We start from the raw sequence: 8,256 nt of genomic DNA on the forward strand, positions 1-8,256 counted from the left end.
AGACACAACATATCGGAATCTATGGGACACAATGAAAGCAGTTTTAAGAGGGAAATTCATCACCTGGAGGTCATTCCTCAAAAAAAGAAAAAAACAACAAATAAATGAGCTCACACTTCATCTCAAAGCCCTAGAAAAGGAAGAGCAAATGTAGCAGAAGGCAAGAAATAATTAAAATCAGAGCGGAAATCAATAAAATTGAAACAAAAGAAACTATTGAAAAAATTAACAAAACTAAAAGTTGGTTCTTCGAAAAAATAAATAAGATCGACAGACCTTTAGCCTGCTAATGAAGAGAAGAAGAGAGAGAACTCAAATTACTAGCATACGGGATGAAAAAGGCAATATCACAACAGATGCTACAGAAATACAGAAGACAATTAGAAATTATTTTGAAAACCTGTATTCCAATAAAATAGAAGATAGTGAAGACATCGATAAATTTCTTAAGTCATATGATTTGCCCAGACTGAGTCAGGAGGATACACACAATTTGAACAGACCAATATCAATGGATGAAATTGAAGAAGCAATCAAAAGACTACCAACCAAGAAAAGCCCAGGACCAGATGGGTATACAGCAGAGTTTTACAAAACCTTTAAAGAAGAATTAATACCAATACTTTTAAAGTTATTTCAGGAAATAGAAAAAGAGGGAGCTCTTCCAAATTCATTCTATGAGGCCAACATCACCCTGATTCCGAAACCAGACAAAGACACCTCAAAGAAAGAAAACTACAGACCAATATATCTAATGAACCTAGATGCAAAATTCCTCAATAAAATTCTGGCGAATCGAATACAAAAACACATCAAAAAACTTGTGCACCATGATCAAGTAGGATTCATCCCTGGGATGCAAGGATGGTTCAATATACAGAAATCAATAAATGTTATTCACCACATCAATAGACTTAAAGATAAGAACCATATGATCATCTCGATAGACGCAGAGAGAGCATTCGACAAAGTACAGCATCCCTTTATGTTCAAAACATTAGAAAAACTAGGGATAACAGGAACTTACCTTGACATTGTAAAAGCTATCTATGCTAAGCCTCAGGCTAGCATCATTCTGAATGGAGAAAAGTTGAAGGCATTCCCTCTAAAATCTGGAACAAGACAGGGATGCCCTCTCTCACCACTTCTATTTAATTTAGTCCTTGAAATACTAGCCAGAGCAATTAGACAGACAAAAGAAATTAAAGGCATAAAAATAGGAAAAGAAGAACTTAAATTATCACTATTTGCGGATGACATAATTCTATACCTAGAAGACCCAAAAGGGTCTACAAAAAAACTACTAGAACTAATAAATGAATTCAGCAAAGTGGCAGGATATAAAATCAACATGCATAAATCAAAGGCATTTCTGAATATCAGTGACAAAACTTCTGAAACAGAAATGAGGAAAAACACTCCATTCACAATATCCTCAAAAAAAAAATAAAATACTTGGGAATCAACCTAACAAAAGAGGTGAAAGATTTATACGATGAAAACTACAGAACCCTAAAGAGAGAAGTAGAAGAAGATCTTAGAAGATGGAAAAATATACCCTGTTCATGGATAGGCAGAACCAACATTATCAAAATGGTGATATTACCAAAAGTTCTCTATAGGTTTAATGCAATGCCAATCAAAATCCCAACGGCATTTCTTGTAGAAATAGATAAAGCAATCATGAAATTCATATGGAAAAATAAAAGACCCAGAATAGCAAAAGCAATTCTAAGCAGGAAGTGTGAATCAGGTGGTATAGCGATACCAGATTTCAAACTATATTACAGAGCAACAGTGACAAAAACAGAATGGTACTGGTACCAAAACAGGTGGGTGGACCAATGGTATAGAATAGAGGACAAAGAGACTAATCCACAAAGTTACAACTATCTTATATTTGATAAAGGGGCTAAAAGCATGCAATGGAGGAATGATAGCATCTTCAACAAATGGTGTTGGGAAAACTGGAAATCCATATGCAACAAAATGAAACTGAATCCCTTTCTCTCGCCATGCACAAAAGTTAACTCAAAATGGATCAAGGAGCTTGATATCAAATCAGAGACATGGCATCTGATAGAAGAAAAAGTTGGCTCTGATCTACATATTGTGGGGTCGGGCTCCAAATTCCTTAATAGGACACCCATAGCACAAGAGTTAATAACAAGAATCAACAAATGGGACTTACTTAAACTAAAAAGTTTTTTCTCAGCAAGAGAAACAATAAGAGAGGTAAATAGGGAGCCTACATCCTGGGAACAAATTTTTACTCCACACACTTCAGATAGAGCCCTAATATCCAGAGTATACAAAGAACTCAAAAAATTAGACAATAAGATAACAAATAACCCAATCAACAAATGGGCCAAGGACCTGAACAGACACTTCTCAGAGGAGGACATACAATCAATCAACAAGTACATGAAAAAATGCTCACCATCTCTAGCAGTCAGAGAAATGCAAATCAAAACCACCCTAAGATACCATCTCACTCCAGTAAGATTGGCAGCCACTATGAAGTCAAACAACAACAAGTGCTGGCGAGGATGTGGAGAAAAGGGTACACTTGTACATTGCTGGTGGGACTGCAAATTGGTGCGGCCAATTTGGAAAGCAGTATGGAGATTCCTGGGAAAGCTGGGAATGGAACCACCATTTGATCCTGCTATTGCCCTTCTCGAACTATTCCCTGAAGACCTTAAAAGAGCATGCTACAGGGATACTGCCACATCGATGTTCATAGCAGCACAATTCACAATAGCTAGACTGTGGAACCAACCCAGATGCCCTTCAATAGATGAATGGATAAAAAAAAATGTGGCATTTATACACCATGGAATATTACGCAGCACTAAAAAATGACAAAATCATGGAATTTGCAGGGAAATGGATGGCACTAGAGCAGATTATGCTTAGTGAAGCTAGCCAATCCCTAAAAAACAAATACCAAATGTCTTCTTTGATATAATGAGAGCAACTATGAACAGAGCATGGAGGAAGAGCAGGAAGAAAAGATTAACATTAAACAGAGACATGAGATGGGAGGGAAAGGGAGAGAAAAGGGAAATTGCATGGAAATGAAGGGAGACCCTCATTGCTATACAAAATTACATATAAGAGGTTGTGAGGGGAATGGGAAAATAAACAAGGAGAGAAATGAATTACAGTAGATGGGGTAGAGAGAGAAGATGGGAGGGGAGGAGAGGGGGGATAGTAGGGGATAGGAAAGGTAGCAGAATACAACAATTACTAATTGGGCATTATGTAAAATTGTGGATGTGTAACCAACGTGATTCTGCAAGCTGCATTTGGGGTAAAATTGGGAGTTCATAACCCACTTCAATCTAATGTATGAAATATGATATGTCAAGAGCTTTGTAATGTTGTGAACAACCAATAAGAAAAATTAAAAAAATAAAAATATATTTTTTTCATTTACTTTAAAATTAAGTAATAACATTGGAAATCATTTTGTCTTTGCTCAAAAAGTAGGATGTGACAGAGGACTTAGGGCATAAAGGAAAGAGTTTACCCCCAGGATTAGAGTGCTCCGAGCCACTCTACCCAGTTCTGTCAATTACTCACTGTGTGGTCTTGAGTAACCAACTCTGAGCTTAAATTTCCTCATCTGTTAAATGTCAATTATTATAATATCCACTTTTAGGGATATTAAGCATATAGAGATTTTTTCCCAGAATAGGAATTCAGTAAATTATACTTTCTGAATTATGTTTTCATTTAAATTATTCATCATTTCCCAGTATCATTCTGATACCAATATCAAAAACTCCATTAAAAAAAATCTGCAGGTGTGTTAGTCAGCTCTTTGTCACTGTGACAAAATACCTGAGATGAACTATTTAACAGGAAGAAAGATTTCTTTTGGCTCAGTTTTAGAGGTTTCAGTTCATTGGTTAGTTGGCCCCAATCTCTATGGAACTATGGTGAGGCAGAACATCATGGCAGGGAGCAAGTGACAGAGCAGAGCTGCTCACCTCATGACAGCTGGGGTGCAGAAAGAAGAGATTTTATAATATAGCTTTCCTCCAAGCCTATTAAGCTATGAATTCAAAAATGAATTAATCCATTCATGAGGTCAGCGTCCTCAGCATTTAATCATCCCCAGCAGCCCCAGCTCTGAAACCACTCTGGCAATGGGGACCGAGCCTTCAACACATGAGTTTTGGGGGGACAACTAAGATCTAAACTATAACAAGAAGTCAATATCACTAATGGACATAGATGCAAAAATCCTCAATAAGATAATAGCAAACCAAATTCAACAAATCACAAAGATCACACATCATCACCAAGTAAGATTTACTTGGATGCAACATACGCAAATCAATCAAGATGAGACATCATACTAACAGAATAAAAAAACTACATGATCATCTTAAAAAATCATGACAAACTTCAACATCCTTTCGTGATTAAAAAAAAAAAAACAGATATAGAAGACATTTTTTCAACACAACAAAGGCCATTTATAAAAAGCCCGTAACCAGCCTAACAATCAATGGAGGGAAATGGAAAGCTTCTCCTCTAAGAGCCAATACAAGACAAAGATGCCCACTTTAAACATAGTCCTGGAAGTACCAGAAGACAAAGAAAAAGAAATAAAAGGCATCTAAATTAGAAGGAAGGAAACAAGATTATTCCTGTTTATAGATAACAGGATTCTATAGGAAGAAAATCCTAATGAATCCACAAAACAAATTCATTAAGTTACTCTTCCCACAATCAACAAATTGTTATTGTATCTTTTTCTACCAATAACAATGTATCCAAAAAGGAAATCAATAAAACATTTCTGTTTATCACAAAGAATAAAATACCTAAGAATAAATTTAACAGTGAGATAAAAGATCGATACACCAAATATTACAAAACATTGATGAAAGAGATTGAATAAGACATAAGTAAATAAAAGGATGTCTCATATTCATACGTGGAAAGAATTAATGTCTGTATTACCTAAAGTGATATACTGATCCAACACAATCCCCTGTCAAAATCCCAAGGGCATTTTTTATAAACTCTAAAATTTATTTGGAAAACAAAAGACCCCAAATAGACAAAGCTATTTTGAAAAAGAAGAACAGAGTTAGAGGCATCATACTTTCTGACTTCAAATTATATACAAAGCTATAGTAATTAAAACAGCATGGAAACTTTTATGGTGCTGGCATTAAAATGGACATACAGACCAATGGAACAGAATAGAGAGCCCAGAAACAAAACCCAAGCATATATGATCATCTAATTTTCTTTTTTTTTCTTTTTTTTAAGAGAGAGAGAGAGAGAGAGAGAGAATTTTAATTTTTTTTTTTTTTTTTTTTTTTTAGTTATCGGCAGATACAACACTTTGTATGTGGTGCTGAGGATCGAACCTGGGCCGCACGCATGCTAGGCGAATGCACTACCGCTTGAGCCACATCCCCAGCCCAAGATCATCTAATTTTCAACAAGTACACCAGAAATACATGGTGGGAAAAGTCTCTTCAATATAGTATAGGAAAACTGGATACCAGATACAAAAGAATGAAACTGGACCCTTATCTTACAGTACACATAAAAACCAACTTAAAATGGATTAAAGACCTAAACATAAGACCTGAAACCATAAAACTCCAAGAAGAAAACTAAGCTCCTTGACATTGGCCTTGGTAATGACTTTTTTTGGAAATCACAACCAAACCTCAAGCAACATCAACAACAACAAAAATAATAAGAAGAAGACGACTGTATCTAGCTAAAAAGCTTCTAGACAACAAGAACAATCAACAAAATGAAGACTCTTTTCAAACCATACATATAATAAGGCATTAATATTCAAAATATATAAGAAATAACATAACTCAATAGCAAAGAAACAACTAACTCCACCTAAAAATGGGCACAGGACCTGAATTGACATTTTCCTAAAGAGAACATACAAATGGCCAACAAGTACACAAAACAGGGCTCAACATCACTAATCGTCAGGAAGCGCAAACCAAAACCACAATGAGGTATCACCTCCCGCCTGGCAGGATGACCATTATTTTAAATAAATAAATGACAAGCGCTGATGAGGACTTAGACAAATTAGAACCCTAGGGCACCAGGGTGTGAGTGTAAATTAGTACAGCCATGAAGAACAAGATAGAGGATCCTCAGGAAAACAAAACAGAGCTACCACATGACCCAGCAATACTCCTTCTGGGTAAATATACAAGGGCAATGAGAGCTGCACTTCATAGATACATCATCAGTCCTTTGTTCATTACAGCAATATTTACTCATAGTAACCAATATACACACACTTAAATGTCTGCTGGTGAATGAAAAGACTCTTTTCAAACCAAATAAATGTGATATATATATAGGAAATTGATAGTGTGTGTGTGTGTGTGTGTGTGTGTGTGTGTAGCATATGTTTATTTGAAATATTCAGCTTTAAATAAGAGATGCTACCATTTACAAAAACCTGGATAAACCCAGAGGACAGTATGATAAGTGAAATAAGTCATTACATGTGGAATCATTAAAGAGCTAATCACATAGAAACAGAGTAGAACATCACTTACCAAAAGCCCAAAAGCAGAGATGGAGGTATAGGGAGATGCAGGTCAAAGTACATAAAGTTGTGGTTATATAAGATGAATAAATTAATAATATTGTGCCCTGGAAATGGGCTAAGAGAATAGATTTCAGGTACTCTTAACGCACACACACACACATACACACACACACACACACAAAACCATGTGAGGAGATAAAATATATTGATTTTCTGGACTGTAGTAATCATTTCATTATGTATATGCACATAAAAAACATCATGATGTACACTGTAAATAGATGCAATAAAAATTCAGTTGTTAAATTTTTAAAATTCTTCATTATTTATACAATAAAGTAGCCAGAGTAATAAACCTAAATAAAATTTAGTGGAGCCGGGCACAGTGGCCCACGCCTATAATCACAGCAGCTCAGGAGGCTCAGGCAGGAGGATCCCAAGTTCAAAGCCAGCCTCGGCAAAAAGCAAGGTGCTAAACAACTCAGTATCTAAATAAAATACAAAATAGGGCTGGGGATGTGGCTCAGTGGTCGGGTGCCCCTGAGTCCAGTCCCCAGTACCCCCCCAAAAAAATTTAGTGGAATTAGCACGAATCTTTCTGGAAAGGTCACTCACTAGCCAGAATAGAAGTTCACAATGACTTAAGGAGGTCAAAGTCCATCAAAGCATGATCACTCCAACCTGGTTCTGTGAGCCCTGCAAGCCCATACATTGTTACCAGTATGCAACAAGGTAAGAACAGAAATAAAAGCATTTAGAAACCTTTATGGAAATTTGGTATAACTGATATCCAAGTATATGATCAATGTTTAAAAATGTGATTTCGAATATAAGATTCTTGTAGGAGAAGGTTCTGACGACACAGCTGGAATGACAGGAGGAAACAGTCCAGAGTAATTACTCGAGGATGCAAATTAGGGAGCTTGGGTCAGATGTAAAGCAACACACTGCTTCCTTCATCAAGAAAGCCTTCCTGTGAAGACAGCTGAATTACAAAATGTGATTAGGGTTGATGGTAAAAACCATGGATTATATAAAGGCTAATGCATTGCACTTGAGGTTTTTCTTTTATGTGATAATATAGAAGCTGGTCATAAACAATTATTATTTAATGTTGAGGTTTATGAAACATAGGGGAAAAGTTCTATGATACATTGGAGAATGTTTGAACTATTTTAAATAAACTCTTAAGAGTTTCTGCTGGATAAGAAACCAGTTTGGGTCCAAATTTTTAAAGATTTGTATTGGATAGCCAACCATATTTGTCTAAAATCTTCAGCATGTTAATAATCCTAGTATTTTCAACAAGAAGGAAAACCAACATGTTTTTCAGTAGCAGATGACTGAAAGGACAAAACAAATATTACGAGTTTGGAAGAACAGTTTCCACAGATTGTTATGTCGTGTTTCACAATTTAACACAGTCAATGAAGCAGGTAATGATTTTGACATCTGCAAAAAGTGATTGTCAAATAACAGATGAAATTGATAGAATGTTGGAAATTTTTATTCTCTCTCAAAGAAAGACACATGCCTAGGAAATTCATGGAGCCATAATCCATGCCTTTCACTGATATATGACTTAAACTTAATATAACCTCTAAGAATGTTTTAATCTCCTCCTTGATATCTTTTGCAACCCATTGTTCATTCAATAGCATATTATTTAGTCTCCAGGTGTTAAGAGT

Source organism: Urocitellus parryii, chromosome 9 (assembly GCF_045843805.1).
Source record: "Urocitellus parryii isolate mUroPar1 chromosome 9, mUroPar1.hap1, whole genome shotgun sequence".
NCBI classification, from domain to species: Eukaryota; Metazoa; Chordata; class Mammalia; order Rodentia; family Sciuridae; genus Urocitellus; species Urocitellus parryii.